We start from the raw sequence: 12,425 nt of genomic DNA, 5'->3' as shown, positions 1-12,425 counted from the left end.
AATCTATTTTGTTAGTTATCATAGATCAGTTTTATCATAATAGAATTAAATAATAAAGAAACAACCCAAACCATAAAAATAATTAACGGCCTTATTACAAAAAAAAACCCATGACCATAAACGAAAAATATGGAAAATCTAGTTCACCAGAAGAAAATGAATTTGCAGAAAACGTGTGGCCACTCCGAATCCCGCCCAGCTCCAAGTCCGCCACTAGGGCTCACCTGCAAGGATGGAAGAAAAAGGGGTGAGTTTGGGAAAACTCAGTGTATACAGAAACCCATCCAAAGCCCAAATCAGCTCGAGCCCATTGGGCCTAAGCCCTATTCAGATAACAGTACACAGTCGACCGAAGCCCTTTTCAGAATACAGTAGCAAGGCCTTAGCCCCTTTTTACATAACAGTGTGGCCCATAGGCCCAGTTCAGTAACATAGGTAACAATAGTAGTAATCCATGCAAACCCATCTGGGGAGACTACTCAACCCACCAACCGCTACACTGCACCCGTACCAGCCCTACACTCCATGTAGGGAATATCTCAACCCACCCAGCCCTACACTCCACAGTTGCAGCAACGCTGCTCAAATATCAGTAAGTTGAGGTAAAGCCTCTAGTACGTGGATGAACCACCTTCAATACTTCCTCCATCAATACCCCAATCCCATGCAACAGATATTAATAAAAGTATATCATGTAAAATACAGTATTAATCAATCATGCAGTTTAGCCAATTTAAACCCTAGGGGTATATTGGTAATTTTGCTCTTTAGGGGTAATTTTCGTAACTTAGCAACTACACAAGCTACTTCAGTAATTTTCAATAGTTTTATGCAGTTTGGTTCCACCATCTAACTAACAGGCTAATTTGCCCATCTCTTACCCATATTGGTCCGTAAGCCCATTGGGCCCAGTTTTGGCCCATCGAGACCCTTTTTTCGAAGTACGTTAAAATGTCACACAAACTTACTTACCACCTTGCGGTGCTAGATCAAACAATTACTCTATGTCTCGAGAGCATTCGCATACTCACAAGCCCATGAAATGCCGAAATTTCAGTATTTCGGCTTTTGCCGAATTGAACTAAGAAAGGGTGTTCGGTACACACCTGTTTCGCGACGACTGCTACTGAGATCCCTTTCGATGTCCTACAATAGATTAGCATAGTTCTTATTTACAACCATAATCACTAAACCCCAAAACTTACTCATCCATGCTCAAACCATGTCCCTAAAAGCCTTTGAAACCTTACCTTTTTGCGAAAATCGATAGCTAGCTCCGAATCCGATTGCTCCAACAACCCACACCTTCAATCCAACACTTAAGAAGACACTAATCATTGACAGAAAACGTCAGTTAAAAACCCTCAGAGCCACATGCCCAAATCGACAGCCTCCCTAGATTTTAGGGACTTCGGCTTTTCCTAACTTTGTAAAATAGGACCAGATCTGAGATGATGAACACTTACCCTTACTCCTTTTTGATCTCCACGCAATCTGGTGCAGATTTATCTTTCAAACGACAGTAGAACTCGACTCCCGGAGTTTTGAAGTTTCGGCTATAAGCCCCCAAATCTATGGTTTTTCGGCTTTTGGGTGATAAAGGAGATGACAATATGAAACTATAACCTGGATGTAGAATTGCCGACAAGTCTCTAGAGTTTAGAAAGAATAATCGTTGATTAATGGAAACACAATGTTAAAGGGTTTGGCTTTGAAGAAATCGGTAGCAGTAATGTGTGTTCAAATTTCGGCTTTTATGGATTCGGCAAAAGTATTGATGAACAGCAGAATTGATGAATGGTTTTGAAGAAGAAAAATAGAAAAAGAAGAATAGGGGAAGTGGTAGTTTCGGCTAGAGAGGAAAAAGAGAGAAAAGAAAAACCTTGTGATGTCAGAGCAGAAGAGAACGACACCACCCAATACCCTAGGTGCCGAAATACTAACCTCAAACCCCCTACCGATTTTTCCCTCTTCAATTCCCAAAATTTGGCCAACTCCTAGCCTCTCTCCCAATCCCTTAAATCTCTCCCCTTATCCCTCCTTAATCCAAGCGTTTGAACTGATTCAAACTCTCCTCTAGCAGAATCCACCTGGACTCCAACACTTACCCCTCCAGCACTTAAAAATAAATGCATCTATTTGTCAACACAGGGAATCGATCCCATGCCTTCCCTAATGCTCCACACGCCACCTTTTTAGGAGCCTAGTGGCGTCACCCTTGCCACTTTACTAAGGCTCTTTTTGTGATGCAATTTACCCATAACTCTATACAAGGACCACCTAGCCAGAACCCCTAACTCCTAAGTCCAAAATTCAAAAATTCAACCGGGTTTTGGCCAACACATGGGCCTTCTACAAGCCCATTTACCTACTCAAAATATTAATTTCACATCCAAATACAAAATTTTTAAAATCTTTACAAAATATTGAAAACCGCGAATAAATCCGAAAATCAGGATGTTACAACAACAGTCATGCCTCTTTTCTTAGGAACAACCTACACTGGACTCACCCAAGAACTGTCAAAAATAGGATAAATAATTCCAGCATCTAGGAGTTTAATTACCTCAGCTTTAACAACTTCCTTCATGTTGGGGTTCAGTCGTCTTTGGGTTTGAACGTATGGTTTATATTCATCTTCCATTAAAATTTTGTAGGTGCAAAAAGAAGGGTTGATCCCTTTAATGTCAGAAATTTTCCAAGCTATGGCCCTTTTATGCTCTCTTAATACTTGGAGTAATCCCTCTTTCTCCTTGGGTTGCAAGTTGGATGCAATAATTACCGGTAATGTGGAATTATTTCCAATGAATGCATATTCCAAGTGAGTCAGCAATTGTTTAAGTTCCAATTTGAGAGGCTCGTCAATAGAGGGTTTTTACTTAAGTTCATCTTTTACCTTAATTCCCTCATATTCTGCTAGTTTTGGGGAGGTTTCATTGGAGTTTAGTTCGGTTCCTATTTCAGAATCATCATCCATCCCCTCTCCTTGGGCGAGACATAGTCCCATCGTGCCCTTGTGTATAATTTCCTGAAAATAATCTTGAGTAGCATGATCAATAGAGTCGATAAAATAACGTGAGTCATCCTTTTGTCTAAAAAATCTCATGGCATCATAAATTTTAAAAATAATCTCTTCATCACCTACTCTAAGTAACAATTTACCATCACCCACATCAATTACAGCCCTAGCAGTGGCTAAAAATGGCCGACCTAAGATTAAAGGCACCTCAACATCTTCATCCATGTCAAGCACAACGAAATCAACAGGGAATATAAATTTATCTACTTTTACAAGTACGTCCTCTATAATTCCCATAGGATATTTAACAGATCTATCAGCTAATTGAATACTCATCTTAGTGGGTTTAGGTTCCCCTAGACCAAGTTGTTTAAACATTTTATATGGCATCAAATTAATGTTGGTGCCTAAATCAGCTAGTGCTTTATCAATATTAAAACTACCAATTAAGAAGGGAATAGTAAAAATTCCTGGATCTTTCAGTTTGGTTGGCAGTTTATTTTGCAGTATGGCTAAGCACTCCTCATTAAGTTCCACTGTAGATAAGTCTTCAAACTTCTTTTTGTTTTTTAGAAGCTTCTTTAAAAATTTTGCATATGTAGGCATCTGCGATATAGCTTCAACAAAAGGTAAGTTAATATGAAGTTGTTTAAAAAGTTCAAGAAATTTACCGAATTGTGCATCCATGCAGTCTTTCTTTAACTTTGCTGGGTATGGGATTGGTGGTTTATATTCTTTTGGCATTAGATTGTCATTGTTTTCGGGTTCAACCTCCTTTCTATCAGCTTCTTGTGGTGGTTTCTTTTCAGATTCAACTAACACTTTCCCACTCCTTAGTGTAACTGCTTTCACGTGCTCTTTTGGGTTGGGTTCAGTGTTACTCGGTGATAAATCATAATTTATACATATTTTTACCACATGCTTAATGCATTTTATGAATGATTTTTCCTTAGAATTGGTGAATTAGATGCTCCTAATGCCTTAATTTCAAGTTTTATACTTAGGTAAGCATAGGAGAGGGAAAGTAACGAGAAATGAGCCAAAAATGGAGAAACTAGGCCAAAGTACGAAATCAACACGGCCTGGACTTCCTCACACGGGCATACCACACGGCTGTGTCAATCTGTCAAAATCGAAGCACGACTTACATGGGTGTGTCCCTGCTGAGCCCAAGTTGAGTCCAATTTGGAAAAGGCTAATTTTGAAGGTTCCTAGGCATTCCAAAGCATATAAATACACCCTAGAGGAAGAGGAAATGAGGCACAGAGAGAAAGAGGTAGGGAACGCTCAAAGGGAGATGATTGATCCATCTCAGAAGCCGGATTCACTATCAAGACTGAAGATCTCCCCTCAATTTCCCTTCAGGAGTTTTGGGTTTTCTTTATGTTTTGTATTTGTTATTCTTCTAAGATGTTTTCCTTTTTAGTTATGAACTAAATCCCCTAAATACTAAGGGGAATGAAACGTAAGATGAATCTTGTTATTATTTTCTGAATTGTATGATAAATATTTAACTTGTTCTTAATTATGTGTTCTTAATTCTTGTTTTGATATCCCAGGATACTGATTCAAGATAAGCTCTTATTGAGAGGAGGAATACACCCTGTCTAAGAGTACATTTGTCATAATTAAGCGGAGTTGATTCCGCGCCTAGACATAAGGAGACAAGATTTTGCCGGATTAGGGTGAAACCTAATAAGGGGATCCATAGATCGAGTTAATGCAACCCTAGGGTGCTAATTAGAGAAAAGTCTCAATTATTCAATCTAGAGATTAGACGTTATTAGTCCTGACTAGGGATAATAACATAACTTAGGGATCTCTACGGGACAAGTTAAATGAATAAATCGTCCGATTCGGAGCTAGAATAACAAGTAAAGTCTAGGTGGATTTTTTCCTTAGGTATTGTCATAATTCAATCGTTTTCCAAAAGTAATCCCCTAATTCTACTTTCTGTGAATTCTTAGTTTAGATAATTAGTTAGTTAAAATAAAACCCCCTACTTTTAGGCTAGATACTAAAAAGACAGTCATTGCTAGTACTTTTAGTTCCTTTGGGTTCGACAATCCGGTCTTGCTAAAACTATACTACTGTTCGATAGGTACACTTGCCTACATAGTGATAATAGTTAGTTTCAAGAATGATTAATTATAAGTATTTAAAACCTGTCACATGAAAATTGTGATCAAGTTTTTGGCGCCGTTGCCGGGGAACTAAGATATTAGGAACGCTCAATTTTTATTACTTTAGCCATTTATTTTTCTTACAATTTAATTTAATTTAATTTAATTATTAATTTACTTTTTCTTTCTCCTGGCAGGTTTTTATAGTTTATGACTAGAAGAAACCCATCAGGACCACTACTCTTTGACGAAGAAATTGATCACACAGTTCGCAGAAACCAAAGAGAAATAAGGCGAAGCTTAAGATACACAGAGAAAGAGCAAGAGGACGATACTCAATCCCCAACTGAAGAGATGGCTGAAAACCAAGGCAATCAGCTAGCTCCTGCAATTACGGTTAATCAAAATCCTGCTCCACGCACTATGTATGATTATGCTAAAACTTTTTTAACAGGAACTGAATCGAGCATAGTTAAACCTGCTATAGCTGCGAATACTTTTGAACTAAAACCTAACACTATTCAAATGATACAGCAATTTGTTCAGTTTGATGGTTTGCAGGATGAGGATCCCAACGCTCACTTAGCAAACTTTTTGGAACTATACGATACATTTAAAATTAATGGTGTTTCTGATGATGCCATTCGACTTCAGTTATTCCCTTTTTCATTGAGGAACAAAGCTAAACAGTGGTTGAACTCGTTACCACGAGGGTCAATTACTACTTGGGAATGAAATTTTTTTACTAAAATATTTTCTATCGGCTAAAACGGCTAAATTACGTAATGATATCTCTTCGTTTGTGTAGATGGACTTAGAAACTCTTTACGATGCATGGGAGAGATACAAGGACTTACTGAAAATGTGCCGTCACCATGGGTTACCGCTTTGGCTTTAGGTTCAAACATTTCATAATGACCTGAATCCTTCGACTCGACAAATGGTTGACGCAGCTGCTAGCGAAACCATCAATAATAAAACACCTGTAGATGCTTACGAGTTTATAGAGGAGATGTCACTGAATAACTATCAAAGGCAAGTCATGAGGACAAAGCCAACAAAAACAGTCGGTGTTTATAACGTCGATTCGGTCACCATGCTCTCTAATCAGGTAGAACTCTTGAATAAGAAAATTGATGGTTTTCTTAGTTCTTCACAGGTTCACCCAATAATGCAGTGCGAAGCAAGTGGAGGTGGATCAAGCAATTCAGAATACCAACCTTATGGCTACAACATGGATAACGAGCAGTTAAATTACATAGGTAATAATTCTCGATCTCAAAACAATCCATATAGTAACACTTACAATGTAAGTTGGAGGAACCACCCAAATTTCTCATGGGGAGGCCAAGGAAATCAGAGACCACCTCCAAGCTACCAACAATCACCCTACCAACAGGAAAATAAGCCAAACCTTGAAGAGATGCTTTCAAAGTTTATATCGGTGTCAAAAACTCATTTCCAAAATGTCGAGACAGCACTTAAGAATCAACAAGCATCGATCCAAGGGCTCGAAACGCAGATAGGCCAGCTGTCCAAACTATTGTCCGAACAACCACAAGGTAGCTTGCCAAGTAATACTGAACCCAACCCAAGGGAATAGCTTAATGGGATTAATGTTCAAGATGAAGAAGAATTCGTTGAGCCTTAGCCAGAACCGAAGCAAGAAACTGTGGTGAGCAGAGACCAAGATGAGGTAGGTCATAATAAAAACAAATCAATGAATGTTGAATATAAACCTAGTGTGCCATACCCCAACGTGACAAGGAAAGACCACTCAGATGAACAATTCAGTAAATTCCTTAAACTCTTAAAAAAGTTACACATTAACTTACCATTTATTGAAGCTCTATCGCAGATGCCAAACGTAATGAAATTTTTAAAGGAGCTTTTAGCAAATAAGTAGAAGTTGGACGAGGCATCGCATGTAGAGCTAAACACAGTTTGCTCAGCTATTCTACAGAATAAACTACCCAACAAACTAAAAGATGCAGGGAGTTTTACAATTCCTTGCTTAATTGGTAGTTTAGATGTTAATAACACATTAGCTGATTTAGGGGCTAGTATTAACGTCATGCCCTACAAAATTTTCAAACAATTAGGTCTTGGGAAACCCCAACAGACTAGGATGAGCATTCAATTAGTAGATAAAACTATAAGATTTCCTAGGGGTATTATTGAAGATGTGCTAGTTAAAATCGATAAATTTATATTTCCCGTTGACTTCATTGTTTTAGACATAGAGGAGGATAACAACACTCCTTAGATTTTAGGAAGGCCCTTTTTGACAAATGCTAAAATGATTATTTATGGTGGCATAGGTGAGCTCACACTCCATGTGGGAGACGAAACAATCACCTTTCAAGCTTGCAATTCTGGCGCCACATCAGAAATTGAAGGTGATCGTCTAAACCATTCTACTAAAACTGACAATATGGTACAACCTACTTTGCAGGAAATGAGTCTGAAGGAAGCACATGAGTCATTCTCAAGTAGTAGCAGAGGACCTATTCATGAAGATCGAAGGCTACAAGTTGAGGAGCTAGATGAATGGCGGACGTATAAACTGAAAACACACGATAAACCAAAACTACGCCAAAATGAGCTCAATACCTTTCCAAATCAACTTAAGGTTGGAGATAGAGTTTTATTAGATGCCGCGGATCCTCACATTGTCACTACCAAACCAAATGAAGACATCCCTCTTATGATGCTTAGTATTTTCCCATTCGATACAATCGAGGTAAGTCATCCCAAGTTCGACACTTTTAAGGTAAACAATACCCGTCTAAAATCTTATTTTGATAAGATGGATAGCAGGAATGAGGAGTATAAACTCCTCGAACCCCTATGTCCATTCAATGGAGAGGTAAGTCGAGCTTAGACTCTAAATAAACGCTTCTCGGGAGGCAACTCGAGCACGAACAAAATTAATTTCTTTAAATTTTAGTATTTAACACCTAACTTACTAACAGAGATCTTGAATACAGGTTTTTCCACACAGACACAGCCAAGCACACGGGTGTACTTAGGGCCGTGTGAAAACAGGGGAAAGATTTCCCTAACACGGGCTACGATAAATCACCACGGCCGTGTAACATGGCCGTGGGCGAACCTGCCAAAACAACACGGGCGTGCGACACGCCCGTGTCTAGAACCCGTGGTCGAACCTGTTAAATGAACACAGGCGTGGGCCTACATACACGGGCGTCGGAGAGTGAACAAAGCTAGGCACAGTCGTGCGAACCGGCCGTGCCACTTGAAAAATTAGATTATCTATCTTATTTTATTTTTCTTTTATTAATTTTTAAAGATTCTTTTGTTTTTAAACACGGCTTATCTTTATGATTACTATCAAATTATTCCCCCAATTCTCCTTTTGTCCTTTAGAATCATGTTTGTCTTCTAGCTTTATTTCCAACAACTCGCTCTCGCTAATCCAGGAATTTCATCCATTTTTAACTCAAGAAGTTTCACTTTTCTCCCTATCTTATGAACTTACACTTACATTTGTCAAAATATCTATCTGTGTACATTGAGGACAATGTACATCTTAAGTGTGGGGGGATATTCATTTCATTATCAGAAAAATCCCTGAATGACTGCCTTGTTCTCTTGAAAAGCACTCATATCATATTTAGGATAAATTTTGATTAATTTATGATTTTGATTGATATATCTTGAATTAAAACACAGGCATTTATGCATTGATTGTTTAAACTTGAAGACGTTAGAAAATTAAGCATGATAAGTTGATTTTTAAGAATTTAAAAATTTAGATTGTTTCCCCAAATTTTAGGTATTACTTTGAGTTGGAATTCACAAGTTTTAAACATCAAAAAGCCATAATTCTTGTGAGATTTTTGAGCCTTTTGAGCATCTTTTAATTCTTTCATACTCACTTTTATTATTGCTTTGAGTGCGTCAGTATTGAACTGTTATTCTAGAAGAACTTGCTTGATTATGCATGTCAGGACCACACTATTTGATTTGATATGTCAAAATGAGAAAGGCACTTAGGATTAACCCACTCATGTCATGAAAAGCCTACCTCCACGATTAACCCTTAGTAGACCCTGTTGAGCTAACAAGCCATTTCTTGTATCACCCTTAATATTAACCCTTGACCTATTATTGTTGAAATCCCCTAAATTAATTTTATCCCTATTTTTGTCGAGATTTGAATTGAAATAGTTGCTTAACTATGTTTTATTTTATTTTGTAATTTAATTTGTTCTTAAAAAAATGTATACATATTAGTAGTAGTAATCCTCTGAGCTAAATAAGTTAAATTCCATATTCTGAGAAAAGCTCTGTTGTATGCAAGTGATGATTTAATCTTTTTCTAATTTAGTGATTTTTCAATTCAATCTCGATTCTAACCATTTCTTTCAGCTTGTGACCATACCCCCTAACCAAAGCCACGTTACAACCCTCTAATGACCTTTTGATTGATGGATCATCTTAATTTATAGTGGTGGAGATGTGATTTTCATGCAAGCCTATGGTAATAACTTTTCATATTGACTGATGAGTGCTACTTACATTTTCCTTAAACACTTTGAGTGATTTGAGTGAATCTTTAGTGAGGATGTTAAACTCTATGAGATTTCAAATCGAGGTAACCACTCAGATAAAGGGAGATGCCTAAAGTTTTGCATTATTAAATACTCAACTTGGAATGTTTGAAACTTTGATGTTCTTTCAGTTGAATTTTCAATGTATGATTACCTATGGATTATTTTGAGATATTATCGATAGAAATTATAGGATGAGAAGAATTTATTTTGAATATGAGTTGAGAATTTTGCTTGAGGACAAGCAAATGCTTAAGTGTGGGGGTATTTGATAAATCGTAATTTATACATATTTTTACCCCATGCTTAACGCATTTTATGGATGATTTTTCCTTAGAATTGGTGAATTCGATGATCTTAATGCCTTAATTTCATGTTTTATACTTACGTGAGCATAGGAGAGCGAAAGGAACGAGAAACGAGCCAAAAATGGAGAAAATGGGCCAAAGTACGAAATCAACACGGCCTAGACTTCCTCACACGGGCATACCATACGGCCGTGTCAATCTGGCAGAATCGAAGCACGACTCACACGAGCATGTCCTTGTCGAGCCTAAGTTGAGTCCAATTCGAAAAAGGCTAATTTTGAAGGTTCCTAGGCATTCGAAAGCCTATAAATAGACCCTAAAGGAAGAGGAAATGAGGCACGGAGAGAAGGAGGCAAGGAACTGCTCAAGGGGAGCCGATTGATCCATCTCAGAAGCTGGATTCACTATTAAGACTGAAGATCTCCCCTCAATTTCCCTTCAGGTGTTTTGGGTTTTCTTTATGTTTTGTATTCGTTATTCTGCTGAGATGTTTTCCTTTTTAGTTATGAACTAAATCCCCTAAATACCTAAGGGGAATGAAACCTAAGACGAATCTTGTTATTATTTTCTGAATTGTATGATAAATATTTAACTTGTTCTTAATTATGTGTTCTTAATTCTTGTTTTGATATCCCAGGATACTAATTCAAGATAAGCTCTTATTCAGAGGAGGAATAGACCCTGTCTAAGAGTACATTTGTCATAATTAAGCGGAGTTGATTGCGCGCCTAGACATAGGGTGACAAGATTTTGCCGGATTAGGGTGAAACCTAATAAAGGGATCCATAGATCAAGTTAATGTAACCCTAGGGTGTTAATTAGAGAAAAGTCTCAATTATTCAATCTAGAGATTAGACATTATTAGTCCTGAATAGGGATAATAACATAACTTAGGGATCTCTATGGGACAAGTTAAATGAATAAATCGTCCGATTCGGAGCCAGAATAACAAGTAAAGTCTAGGAGGATTTTTTCCTTAGGTATTGTCTTAATTCAATCATTTTCCAAAAGTAATCCCCCAATTCTACTTTCTGTGAATTCTTAGTTTAGAAAATTAGTTAGTTAAAACAAAACCCCCTACTTTTAGGCTAGATAATAAAAAGACAGTTATTACTAGTACTTTTAATTCCTTTGGGTTCGACAATCCAGTCTTGCTAAAACTATACTACTATTCGATAGGTACACTTCCCTACATCGTGATAATAGTTAGTTTCAAGAACGATTAATTATAAGTATTTAAAACCTATCACACGAAAATCGCGATCACTCGGCAGGCTACCTTGTGGTCGTTCAGATATCAATTTAGCAAGCTGACCTATCTGAGTTTGGAGCCTTTGGATCGATGCTTGTTGATTTTTAAGTGCTGTCTCGGTATTCTAAAAACAAGTTTTTGATACAGATGAATTTTGTTAGCATCTCCTCAAGGTTCGTCTTTTTCTCTTGTTGGTAGGGTGGTTGTTGGAAGCTTGGAAGGGGTGGTGGTCTCTAATTTCCTTGGCCTCCCCATGAAAAATTTGGGTGGTTCCTCCAACTTGCATTGTAAGTATTACTCTAAAGATTGTTTTGAGATCGAGGATTGTTACTCATGTAATTTAATTGCTCGTTCTCCATGTTGTGGCCATAAAATGGGTATTCTGAATTGTTCGATCCACCTCCATTTGCTTCACATTGCATTACTGGGTGTACCTGTGAGGAACCAAGTAAACCAACAATTTTCTTATTCAAGAGTTCTACCTGATTAGAGAGCATGGTGACCGAATCGACGTTATAAACACCTGTTGTTTTTTTGGCTTTGTCCTCATGACTTGCCACTGATAATTATTCAGTGACATCTCTTCTTCAAAGGCATCTTTAGGTGTCTTATTATTGATGGTTCTGCCGATGACTGCGTCAATCATCTGCAGCGTCGAAGGGTTCAGTCCATTATGAAACGTTTGGAACTGTAGCCAGAATGGTAACCCATGGTGAGGGCATCTTCACAAAAGGTCCTTGTATCTCTCCCATGCATCATAGAGTGTTTCTAAATCCATCTGCACAAAATAGGAGATATCATTACGTAATTTGGCTGTTTTTGCTGACGGAAAATATTTTAATAAAAATTTTCAGTCATCTGTTCCTAAGTAGTGATTGATCATCGTGGCAACGAGTTCAACCACTGTTTAGTCTTATTCCTCAATAAAAAGCGAAACAACCGAAGGCGAATAGCGTCATCAGAAACGCCATTAGTTTTAAAAGTGTCGTAAAACTCTAAGAAATTTCCCAAGTGAGCGTTGGGATCCTCGTCCTGCAAACCATCAAACTGAACAAACTATAGATCATTTGAATGGTGTTAGTTTCAGTTCAAAATTATTTGCAGCAACAGCAGACCTAACTATGCTCGATTAAGTTCCTGTTAAAT

The 12,425-nt window shown here is 37.7% G+C and overlaps 2 non-coding genes across 2 annotated transcripts; one reads left to right on the top strand and one right to left on the bottom strand.

Annotated features, from left to right (window-relative positions):
* Nucleotides 1-5,917: 5,917 nt before the first annotated feature.
* Nucleotides 5,918-6,024, bottom strand: LOC121203823 (small nucleolar RNA R71). Its single transcript, XR_005898758.1, has one exon. It is a non-coding gene; the product is annotated as a small nucleolar RNA R71 (small nucleolar RNA).
* A 5,959-nt stretch (nucleotides 6,025-11,983) lies between these two features.
* Nucleotides 11,984-12,090, top strand: LOC121204107 (small nucleolar RNA R71). Its single transcript, XR_005899035.1, has one exon. It is a non-coding gene; the product is annotated as a small nucleolar RNA R71 (small nucleolar RNA).
* The last annotated feature ends 335 nt before the right edge of the window (nucleotides 12,091-12,425 follow it).

This window comes from Gossypium hirsutum, chromosome A07 (assembly GCF_007990345.1).
Source record: "Gossypium hirsutum isolate 1008001.06 chromosome A07, Gossypium_hirsutum_v2.1, whole genome shotgun sequence".
NCBI lineage: Eukaryota > Viridiplantae > Streptophyta > Magnoliopsida > Malvales > Malvaceae > Gossypium > Gossypium hirsutum.
This window is presented reverse-complemented; position numbering and strand designations above follow the sequence as displayed.